A 7,717-nucleotide genomic window follows, 5' to 3' on the forward strand; every position below is an offset into this window, starting at 1 on the left:
CGAAGGGGGAAGAGGCGGTTGCTCGGTGGCGTCGCGGGCTCCTTCCCGGGGAAGACTGAGCTTCGATGAAGCTGACCGTTGGATCGGGTCCGGATGAGATGATCGAACGGCGGTGGCCAGCCCACGTAACGAGAGCGCGCGCGGCATAAACTTGGGCCTGGGCTGGCTACTGGTGGAGCCCTGCGACTGTGAGAACAAATCACTGGCCTGAACGAGGGTTTCTCCTATTCTACACTCTTTGCGAATGGTTCGGCCCATTTCTTCTTCTTTTTCTGCTGTTGTTTTTTTTCCTTTTCTGTTTCTTATCTAGTTTTCTGATCCAGTTTTTCAGCTTTTTTATCCCTTTTTTCTTTTCGTTTTCGTTTGTTATTTACTTTTCACTTCCTGGTTAAATTTTTGTTTCTTTTTCTTGTGTGTGAACATAAATCTAAGCGTGCATCATATTTTATGCATGATGATTTTGTCAAAAATCAAAAACTTAACTACCCATTTGACACTTAACTCCTACGAAGGGTGTGCCCCCGCAGGCCAGAGCCCATACTCCGAACAGTGTCCGCGGGTGTCTGCTCCAAACCCCAAGCTAGCAGTTTCTTCTTTTTGGGTTTTAATCTTTATTTCAGTTTTCTTCTATTTTCAAATTCATTTCCCTTTTTTCATCAATTCTACTATCAAACTATATCTCACGTGTATGCTACCCGTTGAACTAGTTCATAGCGGGCACACGTCAATTTTCATAAAATGTTTGAAATGGGACATAGGTCGAAGCACATTCATCGTTGAAAGTGCTGCCGGTCGCAGCTTGCAATTTGTTCAAGTACAAAGTACACATCAGTGTATGTGAATAATACACAACCAACAACGGGTCATTGGCCCCAAGAGTATGATCCCAGTGAAGTATCGATATAATTTATTTATTTTGAAACAGAGGCAAAAGACTTGCCTCATTCATTAATAAAGAAGGAGAGTTTTAGAGTACATAATAGTGGCTCCACAACATAGCCCGTCCGTCAGCAAAATGAAAACAATAACTACTCTCGCGGCATGATAATGCTCATGTGCGTAGCTCCTGCCGTGACCCAAAGTTTGGCTTCATCTTGGATTAGTTTTAGAATGTAAAGGGCGGCGTTGATTTCTTCCTAAAAACTCTAGCGTTTCTCTCATTCCAAATGGCCCAACCAACAAGCATAGTAAGGGAAGCCATGGCCTTCCGGATTGCCGTGACCCAAACATGTCGAAGCCCAAGTACCCATATAATGGCTTTGCCGTAGTCCGATCCAAGGCTTCAAGACAAAGCCTTCGTTATCAACGCACGCATTGCATAATCGCATCTGGAAGTCTTCCACCCGTCAGAATGGGCCAGATCGAGTACTAGAAGAAAAGGGAAGGGAGGAACTGAGATGAACCGAAGATAAAGTACATCTAAAACATTGATTGCTTATAATTGCTAAACATAACAATTTGGATGATGTTTTGTTAGGTTAAAGAAGATCCAAGTCATATTTTAATGACTGATCGATTAATGGATGTACGTTTCTCCTTTCTAACGGGATTTTCTAGCATGTTTTTTTTTTCTGGATAACCATCACATACTTGTTATATATACTACTTCCTCCATCTCAAAATAAGTGTCTCAACTTTAGTACAACTTTGTACTAAAATTAATACAAAATTAAGACATTTATTTTGGAATGGAGGTAGTATTATATTATACTATTAGATAGATCGCTGTGAAATAAACAATGGCAGGAAATACTACAACACATTGGGAGCTTCTCTGTTCTGTCCCTGCTTCCGGTATGTGTTTGAACCTTGTGACGGGCTTTGCAGAGACACGATTGAGAAGAAATAAAACAAACGAAGAGGTTGTTCTCTAAAATAGTGACACACTGTTCCCACAGTTGCTGTTCACCCTAGTAGTAGTGGCCGTATTCTTTGCTCGTCGCTTCTCAATCGTTACCAAGTACTGTGAAGTCCTCACGATTGTTGTTGTACTCAGGTTCTCTTTTTCTTTCTTTTCTCTTGCAGGAAGTAGCATTTTCTTCAAGGTAATGGGCAGTTGCACCCTTTTATTCATTCATAACTGATTCGTTACATATAATGGTCCTGATTACATCAGGGAACCCACTAAGCCAACAGGACCAAACATCATGCTCTGCCGATTTAGCTGAACATATGCCGCCTACAAGAATCGATTGACATGGATACCAGAACATGTGCTGCCTAGTGCCTACAAGAACGATTGACATGGATAAAAGTACAAGATACAAATTTTGTGGCACATTTTCTAATATCATGGACTATGGCTCCAGTAGGGGACCTATCAAAACCTAAACCCAATGATAGGCAATCAGATGCTACCATGATCTTCATTATACCAGATTTATTGGCAAGGGTTAAGGCTTTGAAGAAGTGCCATGGCTTCTGCTACTTCAGGAATTTGAACTCTTTCGAAGTAGCCTCTGTTCACCGCCTGTGCACCCTTCCCAGGTGATTATGTATCACTGGACCAAAGCCCGCTCTTGCAGATTGGGAGAAGATCGTTGCATCCACATTGACGAGCATCGACCCCTCCGGCGGCTGAGGTGCTTGCTCATATGCTAAGGACTTGGTTTCCTCGCTGGCTCGGTGTCAATGCACTCCATCACTCAGAGCATACTCGTTCCAGTTGTCTGCCTCCCAGTGATCTGTCCAATCTATTCCTCCAATTTTTGAGTACCTGCTCAATTGCAACAGTGAGATGTGGGTTAATGAAAAGGATCAACATCTATGTAATCAGCAATTAAGTGTGTAACTTTTGCATACGAACCCCATAAACATGATGTTAATGTGCAAACCACATAAATTACTAAATTACAATATCAGACTAACAATAATTTATAACAAAAATGTAAAAACTGCACCATGTAATCTGTGTTCTACTGTTCGGTAAAATTAAAAAGAAACAGAGATAAAGTAGTGTCAGATTGTATTAAAGAATGTGTTCATTTTACCCCCTTTGCATAACTATAGATTTATATTACAATAAGTCTGTTGTGTCTTTTGCAGCTAATTTGTGCTTAGGGCTGCTGGGTGTGCTTCCAAAGTATGCATAAGTAAAAGGCATGGCATCAGTATTTGAACATTTTATCATTGAAGGGTGATATAAATTCATACATAATCAACTTCAAAATACCTCTTCATCATAATCAATATCTCCATAATTATTGATATATAGACTAAGATTGTATATGTCTGATTTGAATGTGATTATTCCACTGAAAAGAACTTTTAGTAAAGTATATCCCCTGCATGAAATGAGAAGATAATGAATACATAATTTAAAAGTGAACCCTGAAAAAAAGAGCTTGAGAGTTTTCGAGAGGCTTAGCCGGCTTACACTAATCCCATCACTTTTGAAGTAATAACAAGTCCTTGTTTCATCAAAACATCTTGAGATACCAAAGTCAGCTATTTTAGGAACCATATTATATTCCATAAAGTATATTTGTCGGTTTTAAGTCGAAGTGACAATATGGTTCTTGTGGAGATAACTTAAACCCTCACAAATTCCTTTGATTATATTATAGCGCTCTCTCCATTCATATCCATAAGCATTCTACACAAGGAAGAAAAGATATTTAAACAGGTTATTGTGTGAGATACTTAAAGTTCGTAATCTCTAAAATCTAGCTAGATGTTGACGAGAGTATATACTTATATACTAGTACTACTACGATTGTGGATGATCAAAAGAAAGAAAACGAACATCGAAAGCATGTTATGTGCTTTGTGATCCTACCGATGATATAGTCACGAAGACTTCCTTTCGGTAGATACTCAAAGCAAAGCAACCTTTGTTGTACATCTGCCATGGAAAATTTTCCCTCGTAGGAAGCCATTTCCCCATGTGCATAGCCAAATAACTCATAAACCGTACTTTTTGTGCTTGGCCTTCATCAGACATTCAACCTCTCACTAGAATTCACTACCATGAATATAAGACGTGTTGGAAAGCTTCTTCACAGCGATTGCCTCCTTTTAAAGAATTCCCTGCAGCCAACGTGCCTTGCTAGAATAAACTCAACTTTTCTACTAATAAAGCATAAACTCAGCTATCAGACCAAGAGTAGTTCAGAGTTAGCATACCTTATAAACCACTGCAAAGCCACCATTGATGAGCTTTGAGAGACTTAATCGGCCTACATTGATCCAATTTTGATTTTCATCATAACATCTTACATCTTGGGAGACCAAAGTCGGCAATTTTGGGCAACATATTGTTGTCCATCAATATATTGGCTGGTTTCAGATCTAAGTGAATAATGCTTTCTTGTTCAAGGTAATATAAGCCCTCACAAATTCCTTTAACAATTAGGTACCTCTTGCCCCATTCAAGTCCACGAGATGCATCTATAATAGGGGGAGATGAAAGTATGTTTAGTATTTGAGATACTTGAAGTCCTTATAATAGTAGAGAGATACAACACAACAAGTAACTTCCATTATACGTAACTTTTATTATATGCTTCTGATGCTTGAACCAAATCTTCTAGTATGATGGTAAAAATAGAGATAACAAGAAATTGAAAGGAGAAGAAAAAACATTCAACCATGGTGGACCATCTCATAATGAATGAATTAATGACCACATGCTGATAGATCTTCCCAACATTGCATGTATGTATAGATCATCGTGAATATGAACATGTCGCAAATGATAATAGTTGAACCTATGTCATGTACATTTGTGGGCTCTTTACAAATGGATGATTGTTCAACTCATGACCTAAACTTAAATTACGCATATCAATACAAGATCTCGTAGAAACAACACATCTGCCTGATAGTCTAGTTTTTTTTTTTTTTGCAGGAAGCCTGATAGTCTAGTTAATGTTCTTACAAAATGTTGTTACACCACAGTGTCTCAAAAGATTGAAAATGATTAAATATATTTCCCGCACGGTTACATGAGATAATGTGCTAGTTTTATTGGTAAAAAAGAGAGATGGTATGGTGATCGTACCGGTGATATAATCATGAAGACTCCCTTTAGGTACATACTCAAAGCAGAGCAATCTTTGGTATATCTCATATGTCATGTTAGTATCTCTATGATTATAACACCCAAACTGTATATGTCTGACTTGAATGTGACCGGTGATATAATCATAAAGATACCCTTTGGGTATATACTCAAAGCAGAGCAGTCTTTGGTATATTTCATATGACATATTAATATCTCTATGATTATAACACCCAAACTGTATATGTCTGACTTGAATGTGAGTTTTCCACCGTAGAATTCTGGTGCCAAATAACCCCTGCAAGAAAATTGATGGATGAATACTAAAATATGCAATAGGATTCATATATGGCTAACAGAAAGATCAAGATTTCAAGAGATTAGCCAACTTACGATGTTCATCAATATTTTGAAATGATAATCCGGCACGAAAGTACTTTGAGAGACCAAAGTCAGCTATTTTCGGTACCATATTATCATCCAACAATATATTATCAGGTTTTAGGTCCAAGTGAACAATATGATTACGGTGAAGGTACCATAAACCCTTGCAATTTCCTTGATTATTTCATAGTGCTCTCTCCATTCAACTCCACTGTATGTATCTATACACAAAGAGAAGATAGAGGAGTTAGTATTCTAGATAGTTGAAGTACTTTAGTTTCATATGCTGGAGTATATGGCACCACAGTAATTGTTGTTACCAGATGGGAACCAATAATTATGACCCAAAAAAGATGTCAGCACATGTTCTTACCTTTGCGTAGATACTTAAAACAGAGGAACTGACGTCGTGCATCTGCCATTACAAATCTTCCCTCAAAGTCAACCACTCTCCCTTGTGTGTCGGCACAATATCCTAGAAACTGTGCGACGTTTTTGTGCTTCACCTCCATGAGGCATTTGACCTCTTCCTGGAACGTATCCCCTTCCATGTGTTCTAGGTCACTTCATGTAGTGCCCTGCAAACAAAGGTAGAGCAAGCATAGACGGTTTATAAGGCTACTAAACCCTGCTCCTGAATCACTCAAGTATTATAACAGAAATATGCAATAATCACTCCTATGTTCTGCACATAGAAGAGGTTCCATAACAGAACTCTCGTTTCCGTGGGGCTGGCCTGGATACACTCAAATACGCCTCGATGTGAACCGACAGAGTCTAACTACCTGGATACACTCAAATACGCCTCGATGTGAACCCACGGAGTCTAACTAGGGTGCATGTATACCACGTGACAGGCTCTTCATCTGTTAATCAGAGGCCCAGCTCACCACCCCACAAGGCCACAGCCAACGGAGAAAACAGAAAAGAAACTCCCAGCTCGGTGTACACCGATGGCAGCACAGTCAGCGTATCTAGCAACATGAGGTGTTGACCATCTCTGAAAGAATGATCCCTGAACAAAGCCTCAGATCCTCACAAAGCTAGGCACCTTACAATAATAATAATAAAACATGAACACCATTACTGTGACATAGATCGAGCAAGCCTATCTCGTTCCAGATCAAGCAACAAATTTTCTTTCGTTTGCTATCGTTCCCCACCGCAGCTAGATCTGTCGACGAGGCGTTGACATATTATTTGGAGGGGATAACAAGCTGAAAGCACAGAGGGTTAGGACAGCGACACAGGACAGCATACGGATGATTCTACCAAAACATCCTAACCACGATGCAGAATAAGGTCCTCAAACCTAAAGCTCGCGAGCACGAGAGAACACAGTCTGCAGCAACACCCCAACTTTTCTGATAAGATCTTAAGCAAGAAAAACATCGTAGTTACCTGCAGACGCGCGGCGAAGGCGAGCTTCAGATGCTGCAGGAGTCCGGGGCAGGAGAAGGGATATGGTTGCTGGAGACCTGGAGTGAGTTCACCAACTGGGTGATGGGGGTGTGATATAGGGACGGGCACTTCCACGGAGCTGATGGTAGATATTTTCTTTCAACTCGGCTGGTTAGATCTAGATCGGGCATCGATAGTAGCAGTAAGTATAGTTATTATGCGGGAATCGTGCTGACGCAGCATTTCAATAATGTAATAAGCAGAGACGTGTGAATGTGTGACACTCACCATTTTTCTACAGAGGGAGAGTGTGACACACACCCCTATGGGCGTCCGCATCCGGTCAAATTTGTCCGGCCGCGACCCAAGATCTGCGAGATTGATGCTACATGGATTTTCTTCTGTCTACTAGTAATATGGACTTGTTAATATAACTGTTTGAATTTATGCGAAGATTCATGTAGATTTTTTCTTTTGAGTTCTTGTTTTTCTATTCCTTTTTGCACGGGGCTGCATACATCGTTGGGCTTGTCCCTTTTTCTCATGAATTTGTTCTTTTCTTGATGTTTTAGAATTTATTCCCTTTTTGCACAGTTGTCAAGTTCATCCTTGCATGGGTAATACGCAACCACGGAGGTGAATAGTAGCACTATATTTGGAAAAGGGGTGTAACCCCGGCCTCTGCATCAGATGCATACGGTCACCTTTATTAGAAAGCAAATAAGTTCAATACAAGTCATGAGGTCTTAAACAAACGAACCACAAAAATGCTCACGAAGAGCAGAGAATAAAAGCCACAACCGGCCGGCAAAAGAAAGATAAAAAAACTAATTGCCTATCCTATTACGTAAACGTCATCCAAACCGGCTGAATATAGCCCGAGCTACCATCTCCCATCAAAAACAAAAATGCTCACGAAGAAGAGCATAG

At 40.0% G+C, this 7,717-nt stretch overlaps 1 long non-coding RNA gene across 1 annotated transcript; it reads right to left on the reverse strand.

Annotated features, from left to right (window-relative positions):
• Positions 1 to 2,034: 2,034 nt before the first annotated feature.
• Positions 2,035 to 6,977, reverse strand: LOC123138476 (uncharacterized). The gene is made up of 9 exons (XR_006469181.1): positions 6,788 to 6,977; positions 5,760 to 5,964; positions 5,396 to 5,607; positions 5,003 to 5,300; positions 4,126 to 4,389; positions 3,779 to 4,029; positions 3,377 to 3,595; positions 3,173 to 3,284; positions 2,035 to 2,716 (listed from the first exon to the last, which is right to left on the reverse strand). It is a non-coding gene; the product is annotated as an uncharacterized lncRNA (long non-coding RNA).
• Positions 6,978 to 7,717: the final 740 nt, after the last annotated feature.

The sequence above is a fragment of the Triticum aestivum genome, chromosome 6B, assembly GCF_018294505.1.
Source record: "Triticum aestivum cultivar Chinese Spring chromosome 6B, IWGSC CS RefSeq v2.1, whole genome shotgun sequence".
Lineage (NCBI taxonomy): Eukaryota > Viridiplantae > Streptophyta > Magnoliopsida > Poales > Poaceae > Triticum > Triticum aestivum.